Here is an 8,041-nt window from a genome sequence, read left to right as displayed (position 1 = left end):
CTTGCCGTGTGGAAATGATGGCGTTAAAAGCACCCGGGGCCGTGAAGAGGCCAGGCTTACAGGAGGTGCCCAGGGAAGGTTTTGGATGCCGGCCGCCTAGCGAGGGCCAGCAGAAGTAACATGTTTCTCTGCAAAGATGCTTGTGTAACCAAGCCAGACGGCTGACAAAGAGCTAACCTCAGTGCAAGGAAGGTGCGGAAGGAATTGGGGAAAGGGGGGGTGATTCCTGCTAGGGCCCTGAAATCATAAAACAGGCAGGAGAGTCTGACGCATGGTGACGGAGAGGTTGTAGAGGCAGATAGGGGGTGTTGTCACGTGCGAGCACGTGTGCATGCTGGCTTGTGTGTGAGAGTGCGTTTAATAGGTGTGGCGCGCTGCAGACAGTCAAAGGGTTTGTTCCCTTTCATTAAAAGTTAATCCCCAGCTGTAGGCTATTAGAAAGCAACTAACCGTGCTCTACTCACCCTACCCGGGTCTACCGGTGAGTCTCGCCTCTGCTCCCGGCCTGTGGCATTGGCCGTGAAGCTGACGTTCCGTCGACAGCGCTGCAGCCGATCACTGAGCTCAGCGGCTCTGAGTGGGGCGTTCTGTCTACAAGACCTTTTAAGGAAGCCAGCAAAAAAATTGAAGAGAAGGGAAAGCACAAAAGGACCTGGTCTTGCTGAACACTGGAAAGGGCATCCGGCAGCCAGACTTCAAAGTAGAAAAGCAGCAAGTGTGAGGCTTGTCCCTGCCTACGGCTACACCACCCTGAACACATGTGATCTCAGAAGCAAAGCAGGGTCAGGCCTGGTTAGTACTTGGATGGGAGACCACCAGGGAATACCAGGTGCTGTAGGCTTTTGCTTTTTCCTTCCTTCCACCAGCAGGGGGCACTCTCTTTTATGCCTTTTTTCCATTCCCTTTCACAAGTGCACACATTCATTCTCTTTTCTTTTTTTCATTTGCTTTCTCTCTTGCGCTATTTCATCTCTGCAAAATACCAGCATCCTTCTGATCACCGTGGGCCTCCAGCATTGTTGCTTATTTACTTTTAATACTAGGCTCCTTTTCACCAGGACCAGCGTCTCCCAAGTGGCTGGACGCAACCACCGGTAACCCCAAGTAGAAGACCTTTGCAGGCAACACGACCCTCCCCCCTGAAGAGCAGCTCAAAGTCACTGGCAACCATCTCACCCTCTTCCTTCATTCACCCCTGGACGTCTCGCTCCACCCCCAAGTTACGGGTCCAGCTTGCTCTTTCTGTCACATTACCACGATGAAGGGTTTAGCCTGCAGGAGACCCTGCGCCGAGACATTTTGGAAGACACCTTATGCGGCGGGTGAATCACTGCTAAACAAACCACACCTGTACGGACGGCACAGCCTTTGCATGGACCCTTCGGAGCCCGCCCTGTCACGGCCAGATTGCTCGCCACCAAGCGATCCTGAGAAAGGCTGGCCGGGCGATGGATCAAGCACTGTATACTGGCCATACCACCTTGGATACTCCCGATCTCAACTGATCTTGGAAGCAAAGCAGGGCTGGGCTCAGACAGTACTTGGATGGGAGACCTCCTGGGAACACCGGGTGCTGTAGACCATTTTGATGACGTTTTTACCTACTGCCCAGCTCGGCTAGCATGGAACGGCGCCTTGCCGGACACCGACCTTAAGTAACTTAGATGATGGAAGCTCCAAGGCCTCTGAGCCAGTTGGCAGCTAAGTACGCTACCCCGCCGCCTTCACGCAGGCCTGACAACTAGCTCCTTGCCACGGTTAGGAGTGCTTATTGACTCCACAGCTCGCCGTGTGGAAATGATGGCGTTAAAAGCACCCGGGGCCGTGAAGGGGCCAGGCTTTCAGCAGGTGCCCAGGGAAGGCTTTGGATGCCGGCCGCCTAGCGAGGGCCAGCAGAAGTAACATGTTTCTCTGCAAAGAAGCTTGTGTGACCAAGCCAGACGGCTGACAAAGAGCTAACCTCAGTGCAAGGAAGGCAAGGAAGTTGCGGAAGGAATTGGGGAGGGGGGGGTGATTCCTGCTAGGGCCCTGAAATCATAAAACAGGCAGGAGAGTCTGACGCATGGTGACGGAGAGGTTGTAGGGGCAGATAGGGGGTGTTGTCACGTGCGAGCACGTGTGCATGCTGGCTTGTGTGTGAGAGTGCGCTTCCTAGGTGTGGCACGCTGCAGACAGTCAAAGGGATTGTTCCCTTTCATTAAAAGTTAATCCCCGGCTGCAGCCTATTAGAAAGCAAATAACTGCGCTCTACTCACCCTACCCGGGTCTACCGGTGAGTCTCGCTTCTGCTCCCGGCCTGTGGCATTGGCCGTGAAGCTGACGTTCCGTCTACAGCGCTGCAGCCAATCAGTGAGCTCAGCGGCTCTGAGTGGGGCGTTGTGTCTACAAGACCTTTTAAGGAAGCCAGCAAAAAAATTGAAGAGAAGGGAAAGCACAAAAGGACCTGGTCTTGCAGAGCACTGGAAAGGGCAGCCGGCAGCCAGACTTCAAAGTAGAAAAGCAGCAAGTGAGAGGCTTGTCTCTGCCTACGGCCACACCACCCTGAAAATGCCCGATCTCATATGATCTTGGAAGCTAAGCAGGGTCAGGCCTGGTTAGTACTGGGATGGGAGACTACCTGGGAACACCAGGTGCAGTAGGCTTTAGCTTTTCCTTCCTTCCACCAGCAGGGGGCACTCTCTTCTATGCCTTTTTTCCATTCCCTTTCACAAGTGCACACATTCATTCTCTTTTCTTTTTTTCATTTGCTTTCTCTCTTGCGCTATTTCATCTCTGCAAAATACCAACATCCTTCTGATCACCGTGGGCCTCCAGCATTGTTGCTTCTTTACTTTTAATACTAGGCTCCTTTTCACCAGGACCAGCGTCTCCCGTGTGGCTGGAGGCAACAACCGGTAACACCAAGCAGAAGACCTTTGCAGGCAACACGACCCTCCCCGCTGGAGAGCAGCTCAAAATCACTGGCAACCATCTCACCCTCTTCCTTCATTCACCCCTGGACGTCTCGCTCCGCCCCCAAGTTACGGGTTCAGCTTGCTCTTTCTTTCACATTACCGCGATGAAGGGTTTAGCCTGCAGGAGACCCTGCGCCGAGACATTTTTGAAGACACCTGATGCGGCGGGTGAATCACTGCTAAACAAACCACACCTGTAGGGACGGCACAGACTTTGCATGGACCCTTCGGAGCCCGCCCCGTCACGGCCAGATTTCTCGCCATCAAGCGATCCTGAGAAAGGCTGGCCGGGCGATGGATCAAGCAGCTTCTACTGGCCATACCAACTTGAATACGCCCGATTTCATCTGATCTCAGAAGCTAAGCAGGGTCGGGCCTGGTTAGTACTTGGATGGGAGACTGTGAAATAATACTCTTCCTGTATTATTTTTTTTCTACTGAGGACTTCTCAAAGTATCAATATCACGATATTCTTATAAAAAAATATATCTATTTATTCTTGGATTGTCCATTAAAAAGAATCAGATTGCAGCAGGTACATACAATAATTATTTATAAACTAATTGTCCATTTGTCCATAATTAGCTTAATTGTTGAGATTCACCCATCTTTCCTTGGATCCTGGCTGGTAAATCATGTCTTTGTCCAGCATGTGTCCAGGCCTACATGTCATCTGCTTCTCAGCATGAAGATTCTGTGTCTTTTGGGGTGGGCAGAGCAAGAGAGCCCCCCCTTTCTGTACCATGGGCGTTTATAGCCAGTCGTATGGACACCTGTTCTACATATGGTAGTGAACCAAAAATACACACACAAATAGCGCATGTCAACTAGACACGATGGCTGAGGCATAGAACTCAGAAAAATGATTATCGATTAACATTCCAAATGAATTTCCATAATTAACCATTTAACATTTCCCCCTTTTTTGAGAATAAAAGGACTTTAACTGAAAAATCTAAAAAGAAGATACATTCATCAATCATTTTTTCTTTCCTTCTTCCTTGGCAATATCATTAAATTTCCATAATAATAATAATAGTAATAATAGTATCAATATCGGTTTATTGTTATATAATGATGTGAATTCATGTTATGGTAAGCCGTGACTAATATTCATTTAATATGTATAATTACGTTTCCCTATATCTAAATTGAAGCAATTGCGGGTTCAATCGTCATCATCTGATGTCATCGGGTCGTCGTCTCGTCTTCTTCTTGGTTCTTTTATAACACAGTCTTTAGATGAAAACTCCTTTGAAATAAATTACAGCATGTAGATATTGTACAGTCCATAATTGTGCTCATTATTGTTCAGTCCATAAACTGTACTCTTTATTAGAAAGATCATGTGTGTCAGTTGATAAGAAAACAAAGTCCATGGATGAAATGTATCTTTAATATCTGTGCAGTGTCACCTGGACTTACGTTGGATCGTCTTTGGAATCTTCCGTGTGTCCGCACTGGTCTCGTGTCACTTTTGGAACAGATGTGACGTCTTTGGTCAGTAAAGCAAGGGTTAACTTGACACTTTCCTGCTTTATATAGCACCATAACCAGTACTCAGTCCTTTATATACAGGACACATATGCCAGGTATTACCTGTTCACCAGCTTTCATTGAAGCGTTGCAGGTGATAAGAAACCACTGGAACGTGATGAAACTTGAACACAACACAGTACATATAGGATCATCCTCCTCTGCCGTCCTGGTGATCAGTGGTGTGAATTGTATTGTATGTAATGGACACAGTCTATTATAACACTCAGCATTCACACCTGTTACCTTCTGAGACGTCCGGATATCAGTTGCTTCTTCTTGTAACTTTTGAGTATCTCTTTGATTTATAAAAATTAAAAGTCTTTATTAAGATAGAATTCATAATTGCGATGTCTTGATTGAAGTCTTCATTCCCTAATCTGATACCAAATCTGGCAGTTTTTCCTAACCTATAATATCACAGCGTACCATAGCAATCAGTAATATCTATCTAATTATTATCAAAATATTAAAATAAATTATGTTTGGAATAATAAACAATAATAGATAATAATTCATTATCAATCAAGTTCTCCATATGATAGAACATTTTTATGTCTTAGGTGTAATTACCTTTTCCAACCCATAGGTGTCAGTGTATTTTGAAAAAACAAGTTTTTATATCTTTATTAAACCAATAATATCAAAGAATGTGTACTCCTGAACCAAAATGAATAAATATATGAATGTATGAATGAATGAATGAATGAATGAATAAATGAATGAATGAATTGTTGTGTTTACTCAGAAACTGTAAACATTTTTTTCCTTAGCAATATATATTTAATGAAGCAATACTCTTGTATTTGACATTACTTTATTAAATATTAATGTGTTTTCTCAATTGAGATATTGAACTCAAATAAAATCAAATGAGAATTAAAAAATGAAAAAATAGAAAAATAAGAAGTATAAAGTAAGAATACAATTTTAAAAATGAAAAATAAAATTAAGAGTAAAAATAAGAATAAAAATAAAAATAAGGCCTTTAAATTTTAATGACAAATGCAGAGTAATTATATTCTCCATAAAAAATACCCTTATATCTCCATTATCTGGATGATTTCATATTTGTCATAACCTTGTACCACCAAAAAATATTAAATTATGCAACTTTGCATGTAATACCCTTCTTAATTATACCATAGTACCTTATTATTATTTCTTCTTTATTAAAATGTGTGGAAAATAAGTATTGATCAAAAGTGATTATCTACTCAGGATCAACTACACATTTTCCCACTTAATACCAAAAATATTATTTTATAAAATTTATGTATATATCAGAACCAAATTAAAAATAATTATTCTTCTAGAAATATTGTGCATAAATTTCATATCGATGAGTAGCATAGATTTGACTAAAGAGAGGTGTGTACCTATTTAGGTAACCATTAAAAATAATATTATAGTTATTCAAGAATATTATCATGTGGAAAATTATTCTAAATATAAATTTGCTTTGTAAACCATTTTGATGTGTGGTTGCAGTTATCCACTATTAGTTAAATCAAGAAATAATAATTATTAAAGAAATATAGAAATATATATGTAGATAATACCTAATTATGTATTATAATTTCCTCAGAATTAAATATATTTTGTACCTTCACATAAAGAAACATTTTTTTTTTTCAAACATACGAGGCCTCTGTCACATCAATCACACTTAGCAGCTGCTGATTTACTCATCTGTCACCTTCACTCTGACATTCACAGATCTGTTCAACTCAAACATTCCACATATGAAGTTTTATATATATATATATATTTAACCCAAAATTGTTGTATCCCAATTTATTAATGCGCATTGCCATATCAATTGAATATCTTTATATTTCTTTGAATATTCCCCAAGTACATAGTATATAGTATGAGAGTAAGTCACTGGAATTTCAGACACTTGAAAAAACTCTTGTCTTAGATTCTTTTTTCACTGGCTGCCCGGTCTTAAGTTACATCAGTTGAAAATAGAATGAATGGGATCCTATACTATTAGCTCAAAGTTCAAAGGCCGCAGCTGTCACATGTCATGCTGTAAAGCTACTTTAATTTGCACGAACACTTCATGCACAGAAAATATTAGCAACACAAAAGAATTAATAAGTATTACATATATATTATAGTTCAACTAGATATATTGTTATTATTTTAAAATGTTATACACATAAAGTCATGCAATTTTTTCACTTCCTGTGTGAATAAAGAAATAAATCCATTTTAGAGTTCTTTGATCAAATCCTGCTTTGGAATGAAAACTCTAAGGAAATATAAGAAAATAAAATAAAATATCAAATTCATACAGAAACAGAATTATTTAAATATCTTAAACATATACTGGTTGGTTCTAATGTAATTCAAAATATTGCTACTTAAATTTATATATATGAAGCTCTAATTTATTAATTAATATATATATATATATTTTATAAACGTATATATAAATACAATTATACGCAATCTCCACTTAGACAAGTGTATATATATATATATATATATATATATATATATATATATATATATGAACTATTAGAAACTATGTAACTACAATTTTACTGTATAAGATTATAAATAAATATTGAGACATTGTATTACATTTTGATACAACATTATAATTGCAGTTTTTCCTTAGCCACTCCCTAAACCAAATCTTCTGTCTCTCTCAAATATCTCCAGGAACGCCCTATTTAGGAAAGACATTTTTCTATCCTTCAAAACCTCAGAGAACTGCCTGTTCTTCTGTCCACATTCCATGACGTCACTGTGAGTTGGTCGTCTCACCTGTCTCTGTCCATCAGTTTCAGCCATTTTCCTTTTTAGAGAATCACAGTTCTGACTGAGAATTAACTCATTCTGTGGAGAGATGGATCTTTGCACTGGCTAATATGGCTTATAACATATATGAAATCTTCTGCGTATTTGATAGAGTTCACTTTGGGGATGACTCAGTCTAGGAGAGTTTGATATTGGCTTTTGGTAAGATTTTACCTTTCCTGGTTTTATAAATTTAGCTTGATTTATTTTCTTTTCACGATTCTCATGTTTTCTAACAAAATCCAGCATCTGCGCACATTCAAATAATGAATTTTTTTGTGATGCCATAACTTGGGAAACTGAATTTAGGAATTTGAATTTTTGTACAAAAGTTGTTATCATATGTTGTACTTTTCCATTTTTGATAAGAGCTTTGTACAACCGCTCAAATATGGACATGAATGTATATGTACATTCCTTCCTACCAATCCTTAGTTTCTGCAGAACTTCTATGTTGGGAAAATCCTTTGTGACACAATAAATCAAATATCTTAATCTGTCCGAATCATTTTCCCATCCATTAGGAGAGTCATTTTCACAGGGCATTAAATGTAAACGTCTGGACAATGTCACAGGAATCCATATTTTAAATAATTGATTCCTCTCCTCATTGGATAAATCAAACTTATCAGAGAAGCTCTCAAATGTCTCTGAATTTCTACAGGCATGGATTTTGACATCATATTTTGGCATGATTTTGTATAATTTCAGCAAATTTTTCCTCATTTTAATTTGGA

The 8,041-nt window shown here is 39.9% G+C and overlaps 1 non-coding gene and 2 pseudogenes across 1 annotated transcript; all 3 read left to right on the top strand.

Moving 5' to 3' along the window:
* The first annotated feature begins 732 nt into the window (after positions 1 to 732).
* LOC141269799 (5S ribosomal RNA) lies at positions 733 to 841 on the top strand (annotated as a pseudogene).
* Positions 842 to 1,462: 621 nt separating this feature from the next.
* On the top strand, positions 1,463 to 1,582 carry LOC141268927 (5S ribosomal RNA; annotated as a pseudogene).
* Positions 1,583 to 2,523: 941 nt separating this feature from the next.
* On the top strand, positions 2,524 to 2,642 carry LOC141267249 (5S ribosomal RNA). The gene has a single exon (XR_012321258.1). It is a non-coding gene; the product is annotated as a 5S ribosomal RNA (ribosomal RNA).
* Positions 2,643 to 8,041: the final 5,399 nt, after the last annotated feature.

Source organism: Phyllobates terribilis, unplaced genomic scaffold (genome assembly GCF_046119375.1).
Source record: "Phyllobates terribilis strain yellow unplaced genomic scaffold, ASM4611937v1 Scaffold_4__5_contigs__length_816908805, whole genome shotgun sequence".
Taxonomy (NCBI): Eukaryota; Metazoa; Chordata; class Amphibia; order Anura; family Dendrobatidae; genus Phyllobates; species Phyllobates terribilis.
This window is presented reverse-complemented; position numbering and strand designations above follow the sequence as displayed.